Raw genomic sequence first — 18,355 nt, forward strand, 5'->3', positions numbered from 1 at the left:
TGCACTAACTGAAATTGTATGTTTTTTCCACTGATAACAAGTGGGAAAATTGAGGTCACAATGTTATAAAATGCAGATCGCTTGTAACCTAGGTTTAACGCATGTGGTCATCTGCCTTTTTGAAAGTAAAGCAAATACATGGACATTTGGGGCTGAACTGATTCCCATGAGAGAGACAAAAGGGTCAAAAAGCAAGGACCGAGTGCCACAGTTTGAAACAATACAAGAACTGACATGCAAATGTGCCATGGCAGTCAATAGAAATAAATGTGTGTTTGATCCTATCCTTGAATCAGATTAAATGGCCTGGATTGCTAGGGAAACTGGTAGCACACCAAGACGCCGTAGATATCTTCTCGACAACAAACCATGCATGGGGAGACTCGGTTTGTGTACATAACAAATAGGCCTTTAATGAGTATATATCTCCTTCCGTAATTAGTTCGTAGAATAGGTACCGCCATGCATGCGACTTGACTGTTTCGAGGGTGAAAAAAGAAATAGTGTTTGCTCAGGTTAATCCGTGGAAAAGCTGAAAAAAATTGGTCAATAAATTCTATTGTTTCATTGGCCATGGGACCGAAGCGGCAATTGCTTAGAAAAGGAACAGATTCATCCCTTTTGGAAACAAAGCCATACATACTATTTCAACCATTGGAAGAAAAACAAACCATGGGAGAGACTCCGTTGGAATCGGTCATTAATGGAGAGCTCCTTCCGTAATTAGTTGGAGGAGTTACGGCCATGCATGGGCCTCGCCTAACACCAGTAGTTATGGGGTAAAAAATGAAATAGTTCTGCTCAAATTACTCACCGGAAAGGTTGAGAAAAATTGGTCAATAAAATTCGAGGTTAGAAGCAAAACCCAATACTGCCTAATGGAACAGAAATAAATTAGGTTTCGTCCAGATCTGAGACCTGCTTGCTAGCATTTGTCCTTTTCTTTTGCGTATGAAGCTTTGGCTTCATTTACATTTGTCTTTTTCTTTTGCGTCATTCGTCAAGCACGAGGTTATCAAGGCAAATCCTAAGCACCAAATGAATTGATTGATCCAGCAAATTAGAGGAAGTAATTAAGTAAGGAATATCATTTATGACCTGATTTGCAGCATGCATATGCATGGATTTCACGGCCATTATGCAAACGTGATTGTGGCGATTCTTTTGAGTACTATATCTAGAAATTCCCGTCGATTCCTCATTGACACCTTGTCGAACATAACTGATGCATTCCAAAATAACTCTGATTCTAACATCTTACCCCTTTGCCACGAATCTCCTTTTCGTATGAACATGCATGGCGCAACAGTAGCCTTCTATTTACAAGGAAAATCAACCCAGCTACTCCCTCCATACCGGTTTATGGAGCAATTGTGCACTTCAAGAAATAATAAGGTTGACTACAAATTTGATCAACAAAATATGAGATATATGCCACAAAAGTTATACCACTGGATTCATATTCAAAAAATGTTTCCAATAATATAATTTTTGTTGGAGGAGAAGTTACGGCCATGCATGGGCCTCGCCTAACACCAGTAGTTACGGGGTAAAAAATCAAGTAATTTTGCTCAAATTACTCCCTGGAAAGGTTGAAAAAAATTGGTCAATAAAATTCGAGGTTGGAAACAAAACCCAATACTGCATAATGGAATAGAAATAAATTAGATTTCGTGAAGCTTTGGCTTCATTTTACATTTGTCTTCTTTTGGCGTCATTTTTCAAACACGAGTTGATCGAGGTAAATCCTTAGTACCTAATGAATTGATTGATCGAGCAAATTAGAGGGAGTCAGACTACCCACAATGGGAGTATCATGCATCTCATGCATGCAAAAACAGTGCAATTAAAAATGAGAGAGATTGTAGTATCATAGGATGATACCGTATCATAGACGTAGTACTAGAAAATTTAATGTCAAATACATCTTGTACATAGATCTACATTGAGATTCTACAAATCAATTAATATAAGAAAATTATGATACTAGTACATGATACCATGTATTGTGGACATAGTAACATGTAGTAGTATCATACACATGATACTTTTATATGATACTATGCATTGTGACTAGTCTAAGGAATATCATATATGAGCTGATTTGTAGCATGCATATGCATGGATTTCACGGCCATTATGCAGCATGCATGGCGCAGTAACCTGATGTTTTTGTGGAAAGTCAAGCCAGCTAGTATTCATGGACTGTGTAGAAATTACAGGCGAAAGTTATGTATCCAGAACTAGAAAGAATAGGAAATGAGCCGTCCCGCGGTGGGTTAATTGGATTGATTAACGTGAAACATATGCATGTCATCAGTCCGTGGTAGCACCCATGACCCATCTTTGCCGTCTAATCTCTGTGTCAAGCAACAAACAAATGGAGAGGATACAGACCCACCGAAGCAAGGGGCGCTATGGACAAAAATAGCTGCTAAGTTGAAAACCGGCACCTAGATTCGAAAGAAAAACGCTTCCTCCCACCTAAATTTGAGGTTTGAACTAAAACTCAATACTTCCTAATGGAACAGAAAAAATTAGATTCCGTTCAGAGTTGAGACCTGCTAGTTAGCATTTGTTATGTATGAAGCTTCGGCTCCATTTTACATTTGATTTGGTTTTGTGGCATTTGTCATGCACTAGCTGATTGAGGTTAATCCTAAGCACCAAATTGATCGACTGATCTCACAAATTAGAAGAAGTAAGGAAAATCATCTATGAGCTGATTGCAGCATGCATATGCATGGATTTCACGGCCATTATGCAGCATGCATGGCGCAACCGTAGCGTGCTGTTTTTGTGGAAAGTCAAGCCAGCTAGTATTGAGGGACCGTGGAGAGATTATAGGCGAAAGTTATGTATCCAGGATCCGAAAGAATAGGAAGTGAGCTAGTCCCACGTTAGGTTAATTGGATTGATTGACGGAAAACATATGCCTTGTCATCAATCCATGGTATCATCAATCTTTGCCATCCATTTTCTGTGCCAAGCAACAGAACGAACGGAGAGGTGTGTCTTACAGACCCACCGAAAGAAGAGGCGCTTTCCTAAGTTCAAAAACTGGCGCTTGTATTCGAAAGAAAAACGCAGCATCCCGCCTACAAATACGGGTAGGGGTGTGTATTACGCGTGCGCCGCGTGTGATTTAGACTGCCTCTACTATTTATACACTGGGAACGGGGATGATTGCTCGCTCAAATTTTGAAATTAGGCGCCAACTTTTCATCTTTTGCCGCTCCAGTTATGTCTTTCTATTTTCCACATCCCAACGCCCTTTTGTGCCTAGTTGGTTTGAGAGAAAGTCATTTATGAGCTGATTAGAAGCATGTATATGCATGGATTTCACGGCCAGCATGCTTTCATTATGCAAAAGTGACGTATGATCATGCATGGCGCAACTGTAACCTGCTATTTAAGTGGAGAATCAATGCAGATATGTATACAGGGATTGTGGAGACATTAGTGGACGCCAGTTATGTTTCCAGAGGAATAGAAAGTGAGCCGCCCCGCATGCATTCGGTTAATTAGGTTGATTGACGGGAACATATGCCAATAATACCACGTCACCAATCCGTGGTAGCACCCATCTTTACTGTCCATTCTCTATATCATGGTAATAAAACAAACGAAGATGAATATAGACCCACCGAAGTAAGGGCTATAGACGAAAATTTAGCGCCTAAGTTCAAAACTGGCGCCCAGATACGAACGAAAATCACTGCCTCCCGTCTATAAATACAGGTAGGGGTATATCTTACGCGTGCGTCGCGTGTGACTTAGACTTTGACTCTTGCTCGGAGAGGAGAGGAGAGGAGGCACTCTGTCCGAGTTGGGTTGATCGGATCGCCTGCTCCGTCCTCGTCGACGAGCACCATGGAGCAGCGTCGATCCGGCCGGCGGCGTGTGGGGTCGCCATGAAGCGGGCGAACGCCCGCCGGCCGAGTACGCGAGTGGTAGGAGCTGCGGAAGTTCACCACTTCGAACGTTATCCGCTCGGTGCGGTAGTTCACGGGCGTGCCGAAGGTGACCGGCGGCGTCACTTTGCCGATCGGGAAGGCCTTCCGCCCGGGGACGATGCCGTGGAACGTAACCTTGGTGTTCTCGAGGCGTGAGTCCGGTAGGCCAAGCCGCCGGAAGGTTTCGTAGTACATAATGTTGATGGAGCTTCCCCGTCCATCGGGGTTTTTGGTAGCCGTAGTCGGCGACCTTAGGCTCGACGACTAGCGCCACTCGCCCGGGGTACTCGATGCGGGGGCGTGGTCTTCGCGGCTCCGGGTGATGCTTTGCTCGGACCGGCTTGAGCCACCGGGGCACGTCGAAAGTATGACTGCGTGTACCGCCACGGCCCTTGCGAGGACCTTCTCGTCCCGCCGGTCGCCGACCCCGATGAAGGTGTGGAGCGAGCCGGCGCTGCGACCGAAGCCTTCTCCCTTGTGCTGATCTTGGTCTTTGGCGCGGTCTTTGTGCTGATTGCCGCCGTCGTTTTCCTTGGCGCGGCGAGCTCTTTCTATCTGCTTCAGGGAGTAGCAATTTCCCGTCGTGTGATTGGCGGGCTTGCCCTCCTTCCTGTGATAGATGCATGGTGCGTCTAGGAGGCTGCGGGCGTCGAAGCGCTTGGGTTGGGGCCGGTCCTCCCGAGGTGCGCGAGTGTCGCGCCGGAATGATTTTGGCTCGCGCTGCTCGTAGCTCGGTGGTGGCGACCAGCTCGTTGTGTCCTCCTCTCCGCGACGCTTGCCGTTGTTGGACCGGCCGGCGAATCGGTAGTCGCCACGCCGGGGCTCCGTGTGTGCAGGGCGGCGATTGCGTCGTTGACCGTACTCGTCGTCCGAGTCGACTGTAGGGTCTTCGTCGGCGTAGCGGGTGGCGATGTCGAAGAGTTCGGAGATTGAGATATTATCCCTGCTGACGCGACGGAGCTTGGCGCTTAATGGTTCATACCGGCAGCAGCGTCGAAAGCGTAGATTGCCGTGTCCGTGCCGATGCCGCCGGAGGTCGTCCACATATCCCGCCGCGTTGCACCCACCGGCGGGTCGACTCGCGCGGGCCTTGGACGCAGCGATCCGGGTCTTCTATGGTTGTGGCACGGGTGTATGCGCCGGCGAAGTGCTCGGATGAATGCGGCGCGAGCTTCTTCCCGGAGTCGATGTCGTTGACGGTGAGGGTGTTGAACCGGTGGCGATTGACGCCGTCCATCATGAGAGGCGGGTAGCGTGCTCGCGAGTAGCTCGGAGTGGCCCTGGATCCCCATTGCCATGGCGTACGAGTCGATCCGGACGGTAGGGTCGATGTGTGTGTCGTACTTCTCGATGTCGCGGGGTCCTTTGAACCCCACGGGGTACGGCTCGCCTCTGATCATCGGTCCGAAGCAAGCGGGGCCGATTCGGGTGAACGCGCTCTGGCGCGGGGCTTCATCGGCGTGGCGGTCGTTCAATCGGTTGCGCGCCCGCCATTCTTGATCGTTGACGATGTGGGTTCGGGCGTCGACTGGCTGCCCGTTGGCGGCGACCATCACCCGCGCGGGGCGCGGCTCGACTCGGTTGTTAGACGAGTGGGCCGCGCGCGGTGCTGGGGGCGGGCCATTGTTGGCGTTGACGATTGCGCGGTTTGCCGCATCTAACGACGCCGCGCGACTGGCGGATGTGCGCGAATAGAGTCGCCCTTGCGAGTCGGGCTGCGGCGTGTTGCTGCTCCAATGCCTTGGCTACCAAAGCCTTGGCGTGTCCGGACGAGGATTGCACCGTCTCCCGTTTCGGGGATTCTTGCGAGGACAGCCTCGCGCAGCACCGCAACGTTGTCGGCCGGAGACGAGTGCGGTGGTAGGCCATTGGCGTCGACTTCTGCCCGAGGAACTTCGGGTGGTGGTGGTGGGGGTGGCGGAGGTGCTCCGTGCGCCGCTCTATCCGCAGCGAGCCCGACTTCCTTCCGGGATGTCGGGGTTTTGGACTCGGGCGACCCGGATTTCTCCGTCCGGGTCGTCGAGGTTAAGGCGTGCGCTCGGGAAAGTCGTTCGCACGGGCGCGCTCCATGCGCCGGCGGTTTCGCTGCCGGCGATAGTGGGATACAGCTCTCACTTCGTGCTCGAGGCGGAATTTCCGCCTTTCGGCGAGCTCCTTTTTCCTTTGCTCCTCGAGGGCCGCCCGGTGCGCCTCGATCTCGGTTGCGGTGGCGGTTGCGGGGAGGGAGTGGTGAAGGCGTCGACCGGATGCTCTTCTTCACCCCCTGCCATGAAGACTGCGGTTGGGTAGCGGTAGCGCGGGGCCTCGACGGAGTCCGAGTCGGAGTCGGTGCCGAAGAGGGAGAGGATGGAGTCGTCCTCGAAGCCACCTTCGAAGTCACTCGGGTGGGAGACCATGGAGATAGAGTCCTTGGTTGACGCTGTGGCTATGGAGCGAGCAGTCGGGGACGCAGCGGTGGATCCTGCAACCGACGTTATAGCGATGATGTCGGTGAAGTCGGCGTCGATCGCGGCGATGACGGAGTCGATGACTGGGATGGTGTCGATGGAGTCGGCGGTTGGAGCAGTGTCGGCGGAGTCGGCGGCTGCCGAGGCAATGTTGGAGTTGGCAGTCGGTGCCACGACCGCCAACTCGGCATCGTCTTCCAGGGCCGCCTCAGCCTCCGCGTATACCTCGCCGGTGACCGGGCGAGTAGCAGTGAGGAGCTGCCCTGGCGCGAAGGGGTCGTGCGAGCGACCTGGGCGAGGCTCAGAGGGGTCGCTAACGCCGGCGAGCCCAACGAAGAGGTTGATGGAGCCGATCGGCACCATCCGGGCGTGCTTGAGAGGCGACGAGGCGGGTCGGTAGGTGCTCGGCTCGGATGTGGAAGAAATTGCCGGTGGCGATCATCCCGCCGGAAGCAACCGGCCGCCGCACTCGGCGAGTAGGGCCTCGCCGTAGCTCGGAGGCTTGATGTCCCATGCCCCACGGTGGGCGCCACTCGTCGTGGATGTGGCCACGGCGGATGCTACAGGGGTAGCACTTCGTTGATGCGAGGGGAAGGGAACATCGCCATCTACGGGTCGAGGTGCAAGAGACGCAAGGGTTTTACCCAGGTTCAGCCCCTCCGGAGAGTAAAAGGCCTACGTCCCGCTAGATCTTATTGCTCGGTGGAGAATTACAATGGGGGGCTCGGTCGGCGGCTACGCCGTGAGCTTACAAAGAGAGATTAGATCTCAAATCAAGTGTCCTCTAGGGTTTAAGCTCGGGGTTTATATAGACACCCCCGACCTAGGGTTACATGGCGATAACTCCGAATCATATTCGTTGCTATTAATCCGGGATTCGTTAACCCCCTTGCAAGTAATCTTCTAATCCAGTCGCACGGATCTTCTCCTTAGGATCGCGGCCCGGCCGCCTTTGGGCCCGGGCCGCTTGGGCGACCGGCGATCCACCCGGGCCTTCGTCTTCACGGCGAGTGGGACCGGCGACCCACCCCCTATGGGCATATCCCCATCAAAAGTAACTAATTAAACCTTCTAATCTGACACAGCAGCCCGTGAGTAAAAATAAATAAATAAAATCAATAGCGGAAAGAAAAGAAAGTAACTGGACACCTTGTGATCTAATATAGCTCACCTTCTATTTTGCAGAAAATATGTGACAAAAAAATCATATTGAATCCTATTTGATTGCGAGGAAAGCTAAGGCACTAAGTATGAAAGCCACATAAGTATAATGGTACATTCTGCAGATTGAGTTATTGAGGAGGTCGTTGTGTAGCAAGAGAAAGCAATCAACAATTAGCATTCCAAGAGGGAATTCCCCTATTTTCACATGAATCCTCTTCAGTTTATGTATTTTCCCGCAATTTACAGGTCTATCTCCTCTCACTTTCTACACGGCCAGAAGCTAATCACAGTATGAGTGATCACAAAATTAGGAACTAAAAGATCATATTTTGGTAGATGCTGTGATAGAATAGAATTTGTGCATGCCATCTCCAACTGAAGCGCCACCGGACAATGCGACTTGTAACCGCGCATGTGTAAGCCATGGGCGATAGCAGCCAAAGGAAGAAAACATACAATCATGCAAGCACAATTTACGAAACAAACATAGTGTCTACCTACTCACACAAATTCATGTGCAACGTATCTGAAAGAAAACTTATACGGCAATAATTTGAGGGAAAAAGCATATAGCTGTAAAGAGCTCCCTGATGCTGATTTCATCATGGCCGTAAATAGCTTGCAAACCAACTGTATGACCATTAGTTTGTTAGCAGTGTATCCTTACTAAATTTGGTTGTGTTTGTATTGACGATAAGAACTGCCAAGTTACTGAATGCCCACACACACACAATATGCAGCCTGAAAACATGCATGCAAATTACAGAAGGAAATCAAAGTAGGGTGATTGAATCAGTAACAGCAAACAATGCAAAAGGCAAAGAGAAGACTGGTACTGTCAGAAAAGCCTAACTGACTCTTCCCAGTCAACACCTCTGTCGGCACGCATAGTGCCTTTTCCATCCTCTTCCTGCTCCTTTGAGGGGAAATATCACTGGATGATCTACAGATTCAAGGATACAACTGGATAAATAACTCTAGAATTTCTACTGAAAGGAAACATCAACCAAATGATACAATTACAAAAGCACCACAAGCACCATTCAATAGCATTTGCATGTTAAAAATGTAATAACTAAACTTAAGCATGAACAAGATAACTGGAAGGGAGCATATAAATTCTTCGAAAGGTCATTATTATCAAGGAAAAAAGTAAGACATAAACATCGGGCATTTACCGGCTATCCAAATGCCTCTTTCAAGGGCCAGCCTGGAAGGCTGGAAAACAAATTCAGTACCGTTTTGTACACAGGAGTTGGACAAAAAACAGGCATCTAATTAAGAAGCACGTACTTGTTTCTAGGCAATGTCTACTTGTGCAGCAATACTTGCCGGAGGTTGAAAGAAAAAAAAAGTATTCCATTCTTCTGTCCCCTCGTTCCACTTGGGCATTATGAAGGTTCTTTACAGATGCACTGCCATATCTGGTCAAAGGGCTCACAGGAAGCAGCTTCTTTACGAGAGGATCCATCGTAAAACAACATCACTGGTCTTTACATGTCAACAACCTCTGTACGAGCTGGAGTAAGATACTTGGAAATGGTAGTGGGCATGTAGGTGAACTCCATGCTGTACAAACTCCGTGGTGTGAATTCTGCCACTCCTTGCAGCACCTTCGTCTTTGTGTTCACAGCAATCACCCATGCCTCCTTCTCCATCTCATCGATCTTGGCCATGAAGTAGACGATGTCACTGTCATCACCCAAGCTGATTGTGGGGTGACCAACGTGGAGCCTCTCCAAGGTTGTGGCGTCATCATCAATGTCCTTTGGCAACGTAGGCAGCATCGCTGCCATGTCCGCGAGGACGGTGATATCGGAAGAACTGAGCTTAGAGTGCATGTGCCGGCCGGAACTGCCAGCTGCCGCCGTCGTGCTCCACCCGACAACCGTCCGGCCAGCTGAGAAGTAGGTGCCATGAAGCCGCCTCGGGCGAGGGCCTGGCCTGACGTGCATCTGCACCTCAACATACTCAATGCGGCCATGGACTGCTTCAACGGTCCGATAACGCCGGGAAGGGCCACAAAGAATATCTTCCTCCTCAACTTGCTCCGTGTCCGGCAGCGGTATGTAGCGAACCGGCCGCCTGGTGGAGCTGTCCTCCTTCCCTCCTAAGACGTCGCCGAGGATGATGCCCTGCCCAAGGTCAACCCGACCCATGGTGCCGGCATCCCTCCGATGGTGATCACCCTCGAGCAATGATGTGCTGCAAGTTGGTCCTCGTCATGGTCCGCAAAGACAACGAGTCTTGCGGTCCCAGGTGTTGGTCCGAGAGTCGTAGGTGTAGAGATTGTACCGGCTCTCTCGGCGATTCAGATCGTGAGTACGGAGTGCGGCGATCTTGAAGGCGTCACAGCCCTTGGTGCGGTAGCGCAGGAAGCCAACCTCGTAGTCGTCGAAATAGCACGAGCCATTGTGAAGGAACAGGCCTGGTTCAGGATGCGGGATACGCTGCAGCGTCGGTGGATCCCCGCCGGCGACGGACGCAGCCTGGTAGACGAAGTAGTCATCCTTGGCGGGGCTATAGCCGTGCGACGAGACAATCAGCGCGAGGTTACCCTCGGTCGCGACCAGCTTAGGCTCGGAACTGAACACGGTGGGCGTGTTGTTGGTGCAGGATATGCAGAAATGGGAGACCCGCGGCGGGCGGGCGAGGAAGAAGCTCACCTGCACCTCCCTGCCGTCCCCGGTGAGGGAATAGGCCGTGGTGTGGTTCTGCTCGTCGACGATGTAGGCGGATTTGTCGACGAGGGCTTCTTCCACGGTGGAAGCATCGCTGAGTTTGGGCCCCGGAGCCGGCAGCCGCAGGGAGGCTTCCAGATAGCCCTTCCTTAACATGGATCCTTTTGTGACTTGATCAGGATTTTTGCCGTGATATCTAGGCGGGGCAGCCGGGAGAAGAGGATATATCTGGAACGTACTGGAGTTTGACTCGGAGAATCAATCGGGAGGGCCGGAGTTCCAGTCGTCGGGTAGAATCAGCGAATCAGGGTGGATCTGAAGGAGTCAATGAGGAGGGAGAGTGGGAGGTCGAAGCAGGAGACGATCGAAGGCGGGGCGATGAACAAGGTGACCTGCATCTCCTTGCCGTCCCTGCTGACGGCGGTGGTGCGGTTGAGCTCGTCGACGGCTTCCTCTAACCAGCCGTCACCGAGGGCAAAGCTGCAGGGATTCGTCCAAAGAGCGGTTGTACATGGACATGGATCGACAGCGGCGGCGGCGGGCGGCGCGAGACAGGGAGGCGGACCGCGATGGCTAGATCGAGGAGGATGATGGGCGGCGCTTGTCGTTAATGGATTTGGGCCTGAAGCGCTGGACCCATGTTTTGTTTGATAAGAAAACGTGTTAGTGCAGCCTAGCCATACGGGCTGGGTTTTTTTTTCCTGAGCAAGGCAGAGGTTTGAAATGTTATGGAGCCTCATCGTGGTTACGGACGTGAATTGGACTCTTGTTCGCAGCAACGAGCCACCGGTCCCCACCAACGAGCGGAGCCTCTCGGTCGCCAGCAAGCGCGTCGTATCCATGCGCGCGATGGATCGGTCATAAAACCAGGCCTGCTCATACTTACGCCTTACGTGCACACAAAGGAAGCATTTTGCGGCCCGGCGCAAGTGAAGCTGAGACATCTCACGAGAACGCATTTTCCGAACGGTCAAACACAACCGGAACTGATCCATCTCATCTGCCCAATCCATTTCTTTTTCTTTTTCTTTTGCCCTCCTCTTCGTTAGTTTCAATCATTTTCGGATACACGCGCGCGCGGCCGGTCCATCGGAAAGAGAGAGCAGCAAATCAATCGATTAATTCTTGTACGCATGCCGACTTGTGTCTTTCGGAAACAAGTACTACGTACCTAGAGCAGCAATCCATCAATCTACACTACTACTAGTATATTTTGGATCATTTTCAACCGCATGTACTAGCTAGCTGTTCCCCTGCGTAAAGCATGCATCCATTTTTTTCTTACCATAAAGGATGCATCCATTGAATCACAACACCTTAATTGTCTCGCTCCTTCCTCGCCTCGCCTAGTAATAATAAGGGCTGCGCAACCATCTCAGCCCCGTTGCCGACTCCAGAGTAGATTACTTGTTTTATCGGTATACAGATTGTATTAAGTAACACTAACAAACAGTCTACAAAAAGTAAAAACTAATTTTACAACAAATATAAGTATTAATATAAATATGAATACTACAAAAGAAGGAAAATAAATGAAACTGCCCTCTGTGCCGTGCAAAAACGCACGGCAAAGGGTTGCCACGCACGGCAAAGGCATCGTTGCCGTGCCCGCGGCTTTGCCGTGCGCCTTGGCTCTCTCGTTGCCGTGCAGATTTCTTTGCCGTGAGCTTTTGGATTCTTTGCCGTGCGTTGCTTGCTTTGCCGAGCGCCGAACCGGCTCTTTGCCGTGCGCTGTTTGTTTGCCGTGCGTAGCCCCGGAGCCACACGGCAAAGAATTCATTGCCGTGCGCGAGGCGCACGGCAAAGAACTTCCGCACGGCAAAGGGCGCTGGAAGCACACGGCAAAGACCCGTGCACGGCACTGAGCTTTTTTCCCGTAGTGTCCCTCTCATGTAACCAGCAATACGAAGCCACGGATCACCTCCTCCTTCTTTGCTCCCAGGCCCATGAAGTTTTGAGGTTCCTCCACCACGACTTCGCTATCAGGGTCTACTCTTGCCTATTGGAAATGTGGACCTCGCAATGTCGGAGCTACGAGGAACCCACCATCACCACCGCCATTCAGAGGCGGAGCTTCCCTTTGGGCAAGGTATGGCATCTGCCCTACCTTGATTTTTTGCAAAATATCGCATATATATATATGCATCTATACATATACAAACAGTTTTGTACAAGCTGTGTTCGTTTCTGAAGAAAAAACGAAAGGAAAAAAAGGAAATGGGCTCAACGGACGCGAACTGGGCTGCTGCTACCTAGCTGGGCCGGACGTGCGATCGCTGCCAGGACGTGCGATCTGGTCATCTCGCCATATACGATACGTCGATACGGAACGAGATCGCTCCAGCCTCCAGGAAAACCAGTCGCGTCTCGCGTGCCTCCAGGGAAACAGCCTGCCGCCGCGTCTTCGTCTTCGTCTCTTCGACCCGATCACCGGATCAGGCGAGTACCGAGTACGCCGCAGGATACTGGATACAGCACTCCGGGTCTCCGACTCTCTGTCCTCCTTGACGTTTTTCATTGCGCCTCCGTCCGCACGTCCCTAACCGTCTACCGCTGTTCTGCTGCAGGCTACAGAATACAGATCACTCGGCGCTTGTGTAGGTTTCTACGAGATTTTGCAGTTCAAAGTTTGAACAGTTTATCGCTGTGATTTTGTGGTCGAGGTTCGAGAAGAACCAAGATGGACAAGGAAAGGGAAGAACGCTGCAGCTAAAGGGGGAGGTATAATTGTAGATGTTTTTATCAATTGGATAAAATTTCAATTTGTGAATTGTGAGCTCGGTAACATGGGCAAACTAATATATTTTATGTTTTCAAATTTCAATTGCAGATTTGAGGAGATATTTTGTGCCCATTGCTAGTAGTAGCCAATCTAAACCAAACACCCACGAGGAAACTCCAAATGTTATCCCAAATCAAGCTGAAGAGCAAGTGGAAGAAAGGACCGAAAATAGCTCTAACCTGAGCACCCATGAAAGTGATATAGCACACCAAGAACAAGAGCAAGAACAAGAACTGGAAGGAGGACAGAGGACTTCGGAGCATGTGGTTATAGAAGCTGGAGGTATAACTGATTTCGTAGAGTATATAAAACTTGATCCCGGACTTCGCATTCAAGTTGATACGACATTAAAGTTTCATTATCGGTATGTCTGTAGGTTCATTATCGGTACGGCATTAAAGCTTCATTATCGGTATGTCTATAGGTTCTACTTATATTTGAACATATTGTTATTACCATATTACTGAGAGACTGTGCTTACCATCATATAAACTATTAATGTGTCAAAACAGTTTATTCTTTTGCGTCATTTTTTTTACGATTTAAAATTTTGCCCGACCTCAAATTTTTTTTGTCCTTCGCCACTGCCGCCATTCTTTGGAACGCCTGGAAAAGGAGAAACGCCCAGACCTTCAATGGTGGTTCTCAAGACATATCCTTAATTAGTCCCCCGTAGATGCATTGAGGATATTAAGCTTTGGGCTCACCGACGTAATACCCCCTCCTCCTCTTCTGCTCTAAATAATTGGTGTAATTTCTATGACCTATCATGAGGACATTTTTCTCTCACCATGCCCCTTCTCTCCCCCCCCTCTAAAAACTTGCAATGCCCCCGGTACACTTGCTGTTTTTTGTTTTATAAAGTTGACCGATCAGCCACGCCGAAACAAGAGCCGACTACCAAAGTCATTGCCACGACCAAAAGCGCCTATGAATACCCAAACAAAGGAGGAATGTGACTCTAGTGCAGCATTCGTAGGCGCATCCAAGGAGAAAGAGACGCTCATAAGCCCTGCCTCCGGCCGACCGGGAAAATATTTTGCAACCTCACGCAGCAAACCGGAGCCGCCCCATGCCGCCACTCAACCGCATACCTCGAGAACAAGATCTAGCCGCCAGGATCCAACGACCACCCACGGGTACGCAACACCTCGGGAACCCCAATGCACCGGTCGTTGCCGAAGCGCTGCCACCAGGGCAAGGGAGGAGAGCCGCCATCCCACCAAACCTCACAAGGGAGGAGACACAGGACGAGTTGGACTTTTTTAAATATTTATACCAACAAACCCACACTTCCACTCAGTGTAACATCGGCGCGCTGACAAGGAACTGCGCGTCTCCTTTCCTCTCCTTTTCAGAAAAATCGATCAAACCAAGGAGCATTTTGTAGGAATCGATCAAGTTCAGATATAGCTTTAATCTATACAAGCTTAATTAGCTAGCCGGCAAGTTTTTTTTTTCTATTCGGAGCTAATTCAGATAGATGAGCTTTTGGTCATACAATTTGCGAAAGAGGAGGGCGGGAGAGGGCAGTTAGTTAATTCGACGGCCGAGAGAATTAATTAAACGTGGTACGTGCATGCATGTTGGGGCCAGGCGCGCGTGAATCTGACATCATCGCCAGAAAGAATTTTTACGGTCGAACTGATCCATCTCATCTGCCTAATCCATTTCTTTTTTTTCCTTCTTTTGGCCTCCTCCTCTTTGTTCCAATCATCACACCTACACAGCAGCGAGGTCATACACGTGGGCGCGGATTGTCGATCGAAAAGAGAGAGAGCAGCATCCATCCATGAGTCTATTAATTGTTGTACGGATGCCCACTTGTGTCTTCCGGAAACACGTACGCACATATAGAGCAGCAATCGATCTACAGTACTAGTAGAGAACCAATTTGTGGTTGGATGGTTAGGAGGGCAGTGGCACCCCAAGCCCACCAGAGTTCAAATCCTAGATTTGACACTTTGATGTCTCATAAAGGCGGAATATTCTTCAGTGGGAGGCGACGTTCCCGTCGACAGCGAGGCGCCTGTGGTGACTTTGCCAATCTCAAGACCCGCCGGATCAGTTCTTCAACGCAGTCTCTTGGAGGTGCTCATAGGGGTAGGGTGTGCGTGTGTGCGTTCATAGGGGTGAGTGTGTGCGCGTATGTATGAGCGTCTTTGATTGTACTGTGTTTCGCAAAAAAAAAAAATCTACAGTACTAGTATTTTCGATCATTTCCACCACCGAATGCACTAGTTGTTCCCTGCACAAAGCACGCATCCTTTTTTTTTTGGACGCTAATCATGCATCCTTGGGAAAGAGCAAAAAGGCCAGACGGAGTTTTTCTTCACTCTGGTTTACATCCTCTGGCTGGCTCGGAATGATGCTCGGGAGTCTGGGCAAATACAAGATCCGGCTGCGGTAGTTGGAAAAACAGTGGCAGGGGTAGAGGAGTGGCGTAACCTGTACTCAGGGTCACATGCAATAACAGCAAGAGGGGAGGAACAATGGACACCGCCGGATGCTGGGTGGTGTAAAATCAACACATATGGAGCCTTTCGCCAAGCTGAAGGCAATGGAGGGGGGGGGGGTGGTCGTTCGTGATCACCATGGTGGCTTCGTTGCGGGGGCATTCCGTTTTTTCACCCATGTTGCAGATGCTGAGGTGGCTGAACTCCTGGGCTGTCGAGAAGGTTTACTCCTTGCGCGGGAGTTGCAAGTGACCAAGGTGGTACTGGAGACGGACTGTATGGTGATGGCATCGAAACTACGGCAGAAGGACAAGGACAGGTCGCTCCATGGTCCTCTGGTGGAAGAGGTGAAAGAACTCATGGTTGAGTTTGATGAGATCACGGTGCGGGCGGTGCGTCGAAGGGCAAATGAAGTTGCTCATGTGTTAGCTAAGGAGGGTTGCGATAATAAAATGTCTAGGTCTTGGCTTGGTGTTCAATCAGTTGTTACTGTAAGTGTTTTGGATTCCGATGTTTCGGTGAATTAATATATCGCAGCTATCTTCTAAAAAAAAATGAATCAGAATGCCTTAATTTTCTCGCATTTCACCGGGGGAACTTCTTCAACAGACGAAAGAAACGAAAAGCAAAGTTTTGACCGTTATCACTCATCCACGGCTCGACGACTCCAAAACATCGGAGAACGGCCACACTAGAAGACCTCCTCAACGTAGTGGCCTTGTGAAGCCCACTTTCCGGCTATGCCAACCAATTAAACCCTCCGCGTTGTACACTGGTACTATCTCCAATTTTGACGATGAGCTTCGAAGAGAATATATGGAAGACTCGTGCCGATCAAGACCATCACAAGTAGAAAAGGCACACCAGGGCATCGTCGCCGCAGGACCAACCGCAACTCCGACTTCACAATAGTGGAAGACCCGGCCATCAAGCGCACCAAAACAAGACCCGGCTACCAAAGTCCTTTTCACGACCTAAAACACTTACGAGGCTACAAAGACCAAAACAAAGGATGAAACTGACAGCCGTGGGCGCTTACAAGAAGAAAGCGACGCCCATAGGTGCCACCTCTGGTCGGTCGGGCAAATATTTTTCTTGGAGCTTCTTCATAGCCACCTCATGCGGTCAACTGGAGCTGGCCCATGCCACCACTCAACCACACACCCCCGACGCGCTGACTGCGCCATGTCATAGGCACCACCGAACCTCGAGAACCAGATCCAGTGAGCAGTGACCACACACAACCAAGCAGCACCTCGGGAGCCCGGTGCACCGGCCGCAGCCGAAGAGCCGCCACCCCACCAAACCTCACACAATGAGTCGCCGGGAAGGCCCAGCAGTTGCTGGAGACACAAGACATCGCCCCGACGGCTAGGACCTAGGTTCTCCCATGTCGCCAAAGAAGGCGAGAAGCGTGGCCGTGATTAATTTGGACTGATGCGCTGATTTAAAAATACCAGAAAAAATGAGGCAATGTCACACTTGGCTAAATATACCAACCAATAAAGCATTTATATATCATTTAATCACATTAGGCATGAAAAAGGGCTGAGTAGGACCTTTCTTAAGACTTAAGGGATATAACAAACCCACACTGCCACACAGTGTACATCGGTGCGGAACTGCGTCTCCTTTCCTCTGCATTTCAGAAAAATCTATCAAACCAAGGAGCGTTTTGCTGGAATCGATCAAATTCAGATATAGGTTTGATCGATACAAGCTTAGCTAGATGGCAAGTGTTTATTTGCCTATTCGAAGCTAAGCTGGCTAGCGTTTTCTTTTATATATGTGGATCAGGAAAACTAGGCTAGCTCTCAGCATTTTGCATGCAAAGGTGGCGCACTCGCAAAGCGCAGGCGGTAGCTACACCACCCCTGCTATTTATACACAGGAGAGCAATATCGACCTAATTTCATTTGAATTTTAAAAATTAGGCACCAAGTTTTCATCTTCTGCGGATCCTGCTATGTCTTTCTATTTTCGACGACCATTTTGTGCTTAGCAGGTTTGAGAGGAAGGAGATCCAATCATACCAATTAATGGTGTCATGCCTCGGCTAATCAGGTATTGAGTGCATAAAACAGAATCCTTCATTCATGGTAGATAGCAATCCCATTACTTTACTTTCTGCGTATTTCACCACTAATTTCAGCCTTCCTTCTGCCAGATTTTAGAAAGTCAGACATAGACTACATTTATACTACACCATTTACTGGCAAATATATAATTTTATTTTTCAAATTTGTATCAATTAAATAAATATTTAAAGTTTTGGTTGGCCACGTCGGGCAAAGGATATGGACATAATTCATCTGAAAATGATGAAACAAAAAAGGTAAAAGGTTGGTTTTAGAAAAAAAATATAGCTTCGAAAATATAATTATCTTAATTTTTATTAGACTGAGACCAAATTAACCTCACCGGTCTAGTCTGACATGCCACCAGCCTAATCATCAGCCACCATGTGATCGGTGTCAACGCCCCCATCCGTCTCCGTCAATGCCTCCACCCAAGCCGGCATGCCACCGCCCTGATCATTAGACTACATGTGATCTATTTGGTGGCAACACCCCAACTTGCATCCGACGCCGCCTCCTGACCAGGTCGACATGCCACGCCCTGTTCATTAGACGTCATGTGATCATATTTGGTGTCAACTGCCCACCTGCCTCCGCCGCCGCCTTCTACCCAATCCGACATGCCACCGCCGTGATCATCAGACGACATATGATCATATCTGGTGTCAACGCCCCCACCTGCCTCTGTCGCTGCCTTCTACCCAGTCCGACATGCCACCACCTTGATCATCAGACTATGATCATATTTGGTGTCAATGCCGCCACCTGCCTCCGCTGCTGCCTTCTACCCA

The sequence above is a fragment of the Lolium rigidum genome, chromosome 2 (assembly GCF_022539505.1).
Source record: "Lolium rigidum isolate FL_2022 chromosome 2, APGP_CSIRO_Lrig_0.1, whole genome shotgun sequence".
Lineage (NCBI taxonomy): Eukaryota > Viridiplantae > Streptophyta > Magnoliopsida > Poales > Poaceae > Lolium > Lolium rigidum.